The following is an 8518-nucleotide window of genomic DNA, read 5'->3' on the forward strand; positions in this document are numbered from 1 at the left end:
TATATATATATATATATGCATACATATATATAGATAGATACATGCATACATAGAAACATACTAGTATCATTTCTCTGATCATAATTCACGTTAAAAGGAAACCGTTACATTTTTTTAAAATCAGAAGTTGGACTCTATCCATATTTCACATAAAGCTTGTACTTGAAGCTAACTGATATGAATTTTCAAACGCTGTAGAATGTAAAAGTCTCATACAATGAATAGGGAATTAAAGCAAAATCAAAATTACATTGTTTCATTAGCCATTAATGTTGTTCTCGATCAACTCAAATGTTATGCTTTTTATTATGAATGTTGCGGCAAATTTATTGAGCATCATATCGCATTCATTAATGTTGTTCCAACCCGATTGAAGTCTTTTGCATGTAGCTCTTTTCAGAGATTCGTCGAGTGTAGAGACTGAATTGGTTTGTTATGAAAAAAAAAAAAAAAAAATGAAATATGAAAATGTATAAGAGACAACGAGGAAGCTGTAGTGTGGCTTTTCAGTTGGCAACCGTATTTTCATAAAATTCAAGTATTTCTTAGGAAGAGTTACATTGATCGACATAATCCTGGATAAGGAACGATGATGGACAAGACTGGAGCGCATTTCAGAGAGGTGTTCATTACACGGCAATTTGCGTTGAGGTATTGGAATTAGTGATGTAGTGTGAGAGGCAATCTTTATTTTGGTTGTTGTGGTGGTGGTGGTTATTGCAGTGGTGGTGGTTGCTGCAGTGGTACTTGTTGCGGTATTATAGGTGAGGATTGCCTTCTCTTCAATCAAATGTGCTCACTAGAACAAGGTTTATTAGTTCTAAAAATATGGAGGGGAAAAGAGATAGAAAGAGGGAAGAGGAGGGGGAATAGGAGGACACATATTCCAACTTCAACAACCATGAGACATAATTGAAAATCTCGGTAGAAACTGAGGAGCCATTTTTGAATTATATTAGTGGTCCTGTTTCTAGTGTGTTCCTTCATTATAGCTATTATTACTTATAGTAGCAAGACAATGAGCGTGAGGGATCGTTACCGTCCCTGACAAATTGCTGAGCAGCATCGCGGCGAGGTCGACTTTGCTTTTTATCCTTTCGCGGTCTATGAATAAAGTACCAGTGAAGTATTGATATCGATGTAATCGACTCTCCATGCCTTCAAAAACTGCTGCTCCTCCGCCAGAATTTGAAACCATTATTTCAGGCCTTGTACTTTCGTGAAACGGTTTATTACTATTATGTCAAGGGCGGTGAGCTGGCGGAATCTTTAGCTCTCCGTAAAAAAATAATTCGCTGAACTTCTTCCGAAACTACATTCTGATTTCAAATATCACCACGGTTGACTTTACATTTCATACTTACGGGGTTGAAAACTGAAACCCTTACTGAGCACTGGGGTCGATGTAGTCGACATCCGTTTCTCCTCGTAACTGCAGGTCTCCTAAAAAATTAGAAGGAATTATTATTATTATTATTATTATTATTATTATTATTATTATTATTATTAATATTATTATTATTATTAAGGTGGTGAGCTGGCAGAATCGTTAGCACAGTGGACGAAATGCTTAACAGTATTTCGCTCGTCGCTACGTCCTGAATTCAACTTCTGCCAAGGTCGACTTTGATTTTCATCCTTCCGGTGTCGACAAAATTTTACCAGTTGAATACTGGGGGGTCGATGTAATCGACTCATCCTTTCCTCCCAAATTTCTGCCCTTATGGCAAAATTTCAAACCATTATTTTAATATTATTATTAGAGTGATGTAAAGATGCTTGTAGTTTGAGCCCCGCGAGTGTGGATACCAAGTTGTTAACCGTAGTCAGGTTCCACACTTGTGTACGTGCAAGTTCAGAACGATTGTATAATCTCTTTTGTTTATTAGTAGAATTTTGGTAACATACTGCAGTCTCGATTGTATTTTCAACAATGTATTCGTGCGTGGGATTCACCTTAAAACAAATGTCTAAATAATTCTATAAACACTAAACAATAGAGACAAATATGACCTCGAATACTTGCACAAACACACATCTTTCGAAATTACGCTTGAGTGCAACAACAATAAAATCAATGGCAACAAGTATAAAAACAACAACATCAACAACAGCTGCTGCAACAATTTCACAATTACACATTGGCGGTCGAACGAAACTATTAGATGAAGTAAATAGCAATTTAAACGTTTTATTTCGAATAAGGATTCGTATTTGTTCAATAAAGACAAGACCCAATCTCTGAAGGTGCTATTGGAATATAGTGTCATTAAGCCCCTCTGCCCTTCCTCAAGTAATTTATTCGAGCACTGTTGAAGAAAAAGCTGATGTCCCTGTGCCCCAAAATAAGGGAGAGGTGTTTGTTACACCATTAGAAGAGAAATGATATTGTAATGCTTGGCTGTGGCAATCTTCGTTGAGGTAGTGGAATTAGTGATGTGGTGTTAGAGGCAATCTTTATTTTGGTTGTTGTGGTAATTGTGGTGGTTGTTGGTGGTGGTTATTGCAGTGGTGGTGGTTGCTGCAATGGTGCTTGTTGTGGTATTATAGGTGAGGATTGCCTCCTCTTCAATCAAATGTGCTAACTAGAAAGCCAAGAGAAACATGCGTATGACTATATCCAGCAAGAATAAGGAGAAAGATATAGAAGGAGTGAGTGGTAGACAGTAATTTCTTGAGGCTATAGCTCCAAGCTGCAATAAGGAGATCGAAGACAATCATTAAGACGATAAATCTGCAGCTAAAATCACCTATTTTTATACTAACAGCCATAAACGCCAGTGAAACCTGGAAGATAGCGAAGATCTCATTATTGCTAGACTTGTTACACCGACGCAGCTCTGATTTCAGTTTCGTCTTGAGTCGGAGAATCTGTTTAGTTCTCGATGTTTAGAAGCCAACGGGCTGCAGTATAATTCTCACCCAACCACTGATACTAATCAATTTCTGCAACACTAGGAGAATGTAATGAAAGCAGGAGACAGGTGCAATAAAAAGTAAGTTATCTTCGCAGAAAAAAGTCAAAACTAAAAAAAAGAAAAACATGCTAGAAAACTGCGAAGACTAATGAGACAACGATGACGATGACGACGACTGCAATGACAGCGGCTGTGTCGGAGGTGGTGGTCACGGTGGTAGCGGTGGAGGAGGTAACAAAAAAATGTGTAGTTCTCACTCGCGTGAAGGTGATTGACCCTAAATATTTCCCTATGTACTTTTACATATTTCGTGTTATTCATTGTTTATATATTGTTATATAATATTTGTTCTGATTGTATTCAAAAGCATAGCGTCTTTCTTTGTGTGACGACCTAAACAACAACCTCGTTTTTATATGTCTTTATCCTGTCACACATATTTTCATAAACCTTCCCTACCTTTTACATTTTCGCATATTGTATGTATGTATGTATGTATCTATTTATCTATCTATCTATCTATCTATCTATATATATATATATTTGTAAGGATGTATGTATATAAGTGTTTGTGTATTTATAAATGTTTGTTATGAATATATTGCCCTCCCTTGCTAATAAAGAACTATTGTAATTGCACTTATGTGTTGAAAAATGGAAAATAATCCAGGCATTTTCTTGATTTCCCACAGAAAACGTCAATAGGTTGGCCATACTGTTGGGTAAGTTTTCTTTGCTGGAAGAATATTTTTTTATATTTTGCTATATTTTTGTCGTATTTTTCGTATTTGTTGGTTTCATTTTGTATATTGTAAGCACCACTTTCGTGACATACTTCGTCTTTTCTTAACCTTTTGAATATCTTGGGCCCTTACGATCAATATAGATTAACAATGATTATTACCACTTTAAGAATGGCGTCGAGTTGAGATAATTTCTACAGCGTCAAAAAATGTGCGTTACGGTATTTCTTCTGGCTATTCATGCGAGTTTAAATCACTCCGGGATTAATTTGCTTTTCATGTTTTAGGGTTAGAAAAACGAAAGGGCCAGTCAAGTATTGAAACAGACGTTAGTGTCTAACTGTAGCACGTTAGAATTACTGCCCCAAGGTAGAAACAATTATTGTAGTCATATACATGGTAAATTGGCACAATTCATTCAGTATGGGACATATTTGTTGCATTATTTGTTCCGGCTAAGGCGGCGAGCTGGCAGAAACGTTAGCATGCCGGGCGAAATGCTTAGCGGTATTTCGTCTGCCGCTACGTTCTGAGTTCAAATTCCGTCGAGGTCGACGTTGCCTTTCATCCTTTCGGGGTCGATTAAAAAAGTACCAGTTACGCACTGGAGTCGATATAATCGACTTAATCCGTTTGTCTGTCGTTGTTTGTTCCCTCTGTGTGTAGCCCCTTGTGGGCAGTAAAGAAACAAGAAACGTTCGCACGCCGGGCGAAATGATTAGCGGTATTTCACCTGTCCTTACGTTCTGAGATCAAATTCCGCCGAGGTCGACTTTGCCTTTGATCCTTGTTGTTGTCGCTGTTTGTTTTCGTGCGTGTTTTAACACCGGGAAATCCATGATAGAGATAAAGCTATGAACAAAAATATACTAGTCGTGACTGTCCGTGAGTACTATGTGGACAGTACAGTGTGACTAGAGCGATATGTAGCTACGTTTTCGAGTGGATCAAGCGACGACAATGAGGTTTGCTGGTCGGTTTATGTGAGACGATTTGTCACAGGTTAAGTGACGTGACCCAGTGATATTTAAATGCTTTCGTAGCAATTAGCGATCACCATTGATTAAAACAGCAATGTGATACGTAATGTCGACACCTGAATGCTGTCAGAGTCTGATTAAGGTGTAGATTTCGTGGATATAGCTGAAGGGTGTTTGCAAACTCAAGAACCTCTAGAGATTAACTAGAGCCTCAGTCGATCAAATTCGACCATATATCTACACGTGTATTCATAGACTTGAGCAAGACAGACATCTCCTTTCCGAAAGAAAGGCTTCAGATTTGTTCAGATACAACTTGGCACCAGTTTCGGCATTGGTCTTGGTATCAGAACACAAAGAGATGCAGTAGATATTGCATGAATTCTCACCTATCCTAACAGTTCTGCTAGATTTTCATTGGTACATTGTAATCAACATCGAAAGAGGGAGAGATAAAGTAAACCTCGACGGAATTTGAGTTTAGAGAGTCATATCACTTACCCTGAGAGTCAGATCACTTACCCAGCAGAATCGGCACTATAAATCTGGTATTTTTGCCGAAGCTTAAGTGCTCTGTTATCAAGAATATCACCAGGAGTATTGTAGCATATGTAGCTGAAAAGCCTAAAAATAGTAGTCAACCTCTTAATGAGATCCGTTTCTGTTTCATATCATTGGACATATTTGGTGGCGACTTGGCAGTCTTCAGGTAATCGCATAAATCTCGTTGTAGTATGTGTAACAACTCTTGATTTCATCTTTGTCTTTCACGAATTCAGAGTGGTGGAATGGCGTGACTGATGGAGGCGAAACCGTTTCGACTTTTTGCATTCTGACAGTAACACCTGTGACAACTGTGGTATCATGCCGTATTGGTCTTTCTCTTGGATAAACATCCGATATGCAGAGAAGGGAGACTGCTAGTCTTCATAAAAAATGTCATGCCTAGGCCAACACGTGATGTGGAGACGCATAAGCAACATTAATGAAAGTAGGCCCTATATTTGTTGGTTACATGATCATTACTGTGTCCTCTCTGTGAAGATTTAATGTAAACTATATCAACCAAGAATTTACATGTTCAGAGCTTCATCACTGAATGTCTCACTTAAAATTCATACGTATATTTTTTGACATGAATGTTGTTTCCGTATTACTTTCTTCCGATACGTCAGAGCAAGGGATTCAATTCAGCTATACAGGCTGTGAAACACTCCTTATTTATTTTTCATAATTCTTACTCTAACAAAGAAATGTACTGTCCCCACTTATACACTACATCTCTATTATTTTAGATGAATACATTGAATCAGAGAGTTCAGCCCACTTCCTTTGCTACCTCTCTTAAATAGGAACTACATGTGTGGAAGTAAACTTTAAGTTTCATTCCTCAGTGGGCCAATCAAATAAATGACAACATGTTATCGACTGGATCTCACTCCTAAAACTTCAGTCTTTTAATCTATATTAGAAACAATTATTTACAATCGTTTATCACGGCCAAAGTTTTTTCCCTGCAATGTTCGAGGTGCTACACGAAATATGAACCTTGAAGTTATTAAACACAAACCCTGTAAATATGCTGAGATGCAACTCATCTCTTGTTTAACAAATCTTAATATATCACAAAAACCAAAAATTCCTAAGATTATACACGACGTTTATTTTATTTTATTTTATTCATTTTCATAAATTTATTATTATTTTTTTATGTCTTTTACAAATATCATAATTTGTTTTGTTTGAATTTTTGTCCCAATGTCGCCTAATAGGGAAAGGTCATTTTAGATGTATGAAATATTTATGTAATTAAACATACTTGTGATTATCTTTTATGAAAAATAACAAAAGAGAGAAACAATCTGCATTGATTGTTCAAAAATAGCGACTACAATTCATTCTGCATCCTGAATACAAACTAGCGATAGTAAGCCATTGGTTGCGAACAAAAGGCCGATGCGAGACAATGTCAAACATTTGAATTATTCTGTTTGAGCAATTTTCCACTGAGTTGCTTAGAAACAATCGTACAAATATTTTAGTTGTTTTTGTGGCAGTTTTATTACAGATAATATATATTTAGGCGTAAGCGTGGCTGTGTGATAAGAAGATTGCTTCCTAACCACATGGTTCCGGGTTCAGTCCCCTTGCGCTGCACTTTGGTCAAGCGTCTTCTGCCATAACCTCGGACTGACCAAAGTCCTGTAAGTGGAATAGGCAGACGCAAACTGAAAGAAGACCGTCGTATGTGTGCATGTGTGTGTATGTGTGTGTGTGTGAGTCTGTTTGTCCCTACCACTGTTTGACAACCGGTGACGATGTACTTTCGTCCCCGTAACTTAGCCGTTGCGTAAAAGAGACCGAAAGATTAAATACGAGGCTTTAAAACCGAAGTACTGGGGTCGCTTCATTCAACTATTGGTTCTTGAAGGTTATGCTCCAGCATGACCGCAGTTTAATGACTGAAACACGTAGAATATGAAAGATAAGAAGCAGCACCACGCAGGTTGTATGTGAGATCCTGGTCGGAACTAAATGTAAGATATACGGGTTCGCTTCACGAATAAATCCGCTTTACATTGCTTCAGATCTTTACGTAACTGAGAACCGCATGCCCGGAAAAATATCTTGTATTTCTGGCTCTTATTGTTGTTGTTGATGATGATGTTGATATTTAACCGCAGGCCAAATCTGGCTAAAGAGGCTAGTAAAGAAATGCGTCCTAGTCGTGCCCCGTTTTTATATTGTTTTGTATATATCAAGGTTAGTTTAAGGCAATAGAAAGTGATTCGAATAAAATTTAGTGCCAATTTCTGATGCCTCACCATTTCTTTCCGTGACTTAGCGTCTGTTTTATGAGAGACATCACTTGTTTAAACAAAATCAATAACGACACCAGCAATATTTTACAATGGAATATATATGTATATCTGTTAGAATTGAAGACCATTATCAACAAAGAACTGAATTTTATTATTTCGAAAGCCACAATCTATAATAAGCTTTATTGTCCCTCTTAGTTATAATGAATAGTTTCAAGTGTCACACACACACACACACACACACACACACACACACACACACACACACACACACACACACACACACACACACACACACACACACACACACACACATCTCAAAGGCGCGTGACACGGTGGTTACGGTATTTGGCTCACGATCGTAAGTCCGTGAGTTCAATTCCTGGTGACGTGTTGTGTCTGTGAGCAAGATACTTTACTATAAATTGCTCCAGTGCACTCAGCTGGAAAACTTGAGTAGTGTCTGTGTCTAACAAAACCAGCCTCACCACATTCTGTGTCACGCTGAATCTTCCTGAGATCTATGTTATGGATACACGTGCTTGGGGATTGCTCAGCCGCTTGTATATAAATTTCACGAGCAGGCTTTTCCGTTGATCGGATCAACTTGAATCCTTGTCATTGTAAGTGATGGAGTGCCAAATTCAAACAAGGATCAAAAGGCCTACATGAGTCATAGGCTTATAAGGCTGGTTTCCTCGAGTCCGTGGCGTATATTTTCCTCCCAACTGGACGGGATGCTGGTCTGTCGTATGAATATTAAATTTTGACAGCCACGTGAAATTATGCGTTTTGCTAAACAACACAACACATCGTTCGGTCCAGGAATCGAAACTGCAATCTTTCGATCTTCCCATGCTGCAATACTGGTAGTGCTTCGCTGTTGTTAATTCGCTCCACCCTCTCCGACACTGCATCAGCCAATGTTCTGAGTATTCAGTTTTGCTAGTGCTTCGCTGTTGTTAATTCGCTCCACCCTCTCCGACACTGCATCAGCCAATGTTCTGAGTATTCAGTTTTGCTAGTGCTTCGCTGTTGTTAATTCGCTCCACCCT

This window comes from Octopus bimaculoides, chromosome 19 (assembly GCF_001194135.2).
Source record: "Octopus bimaculoides isolate UCB-OBI-ISO-001 chromosome 19, ASM119413v2, whole genome shotgun sequence".
NCBI lineage: Eukaryota > Metazoa > Mollusca > Cephalopoda > Octopoda > Octopodidae > Octopus > Octopus bimaculoides.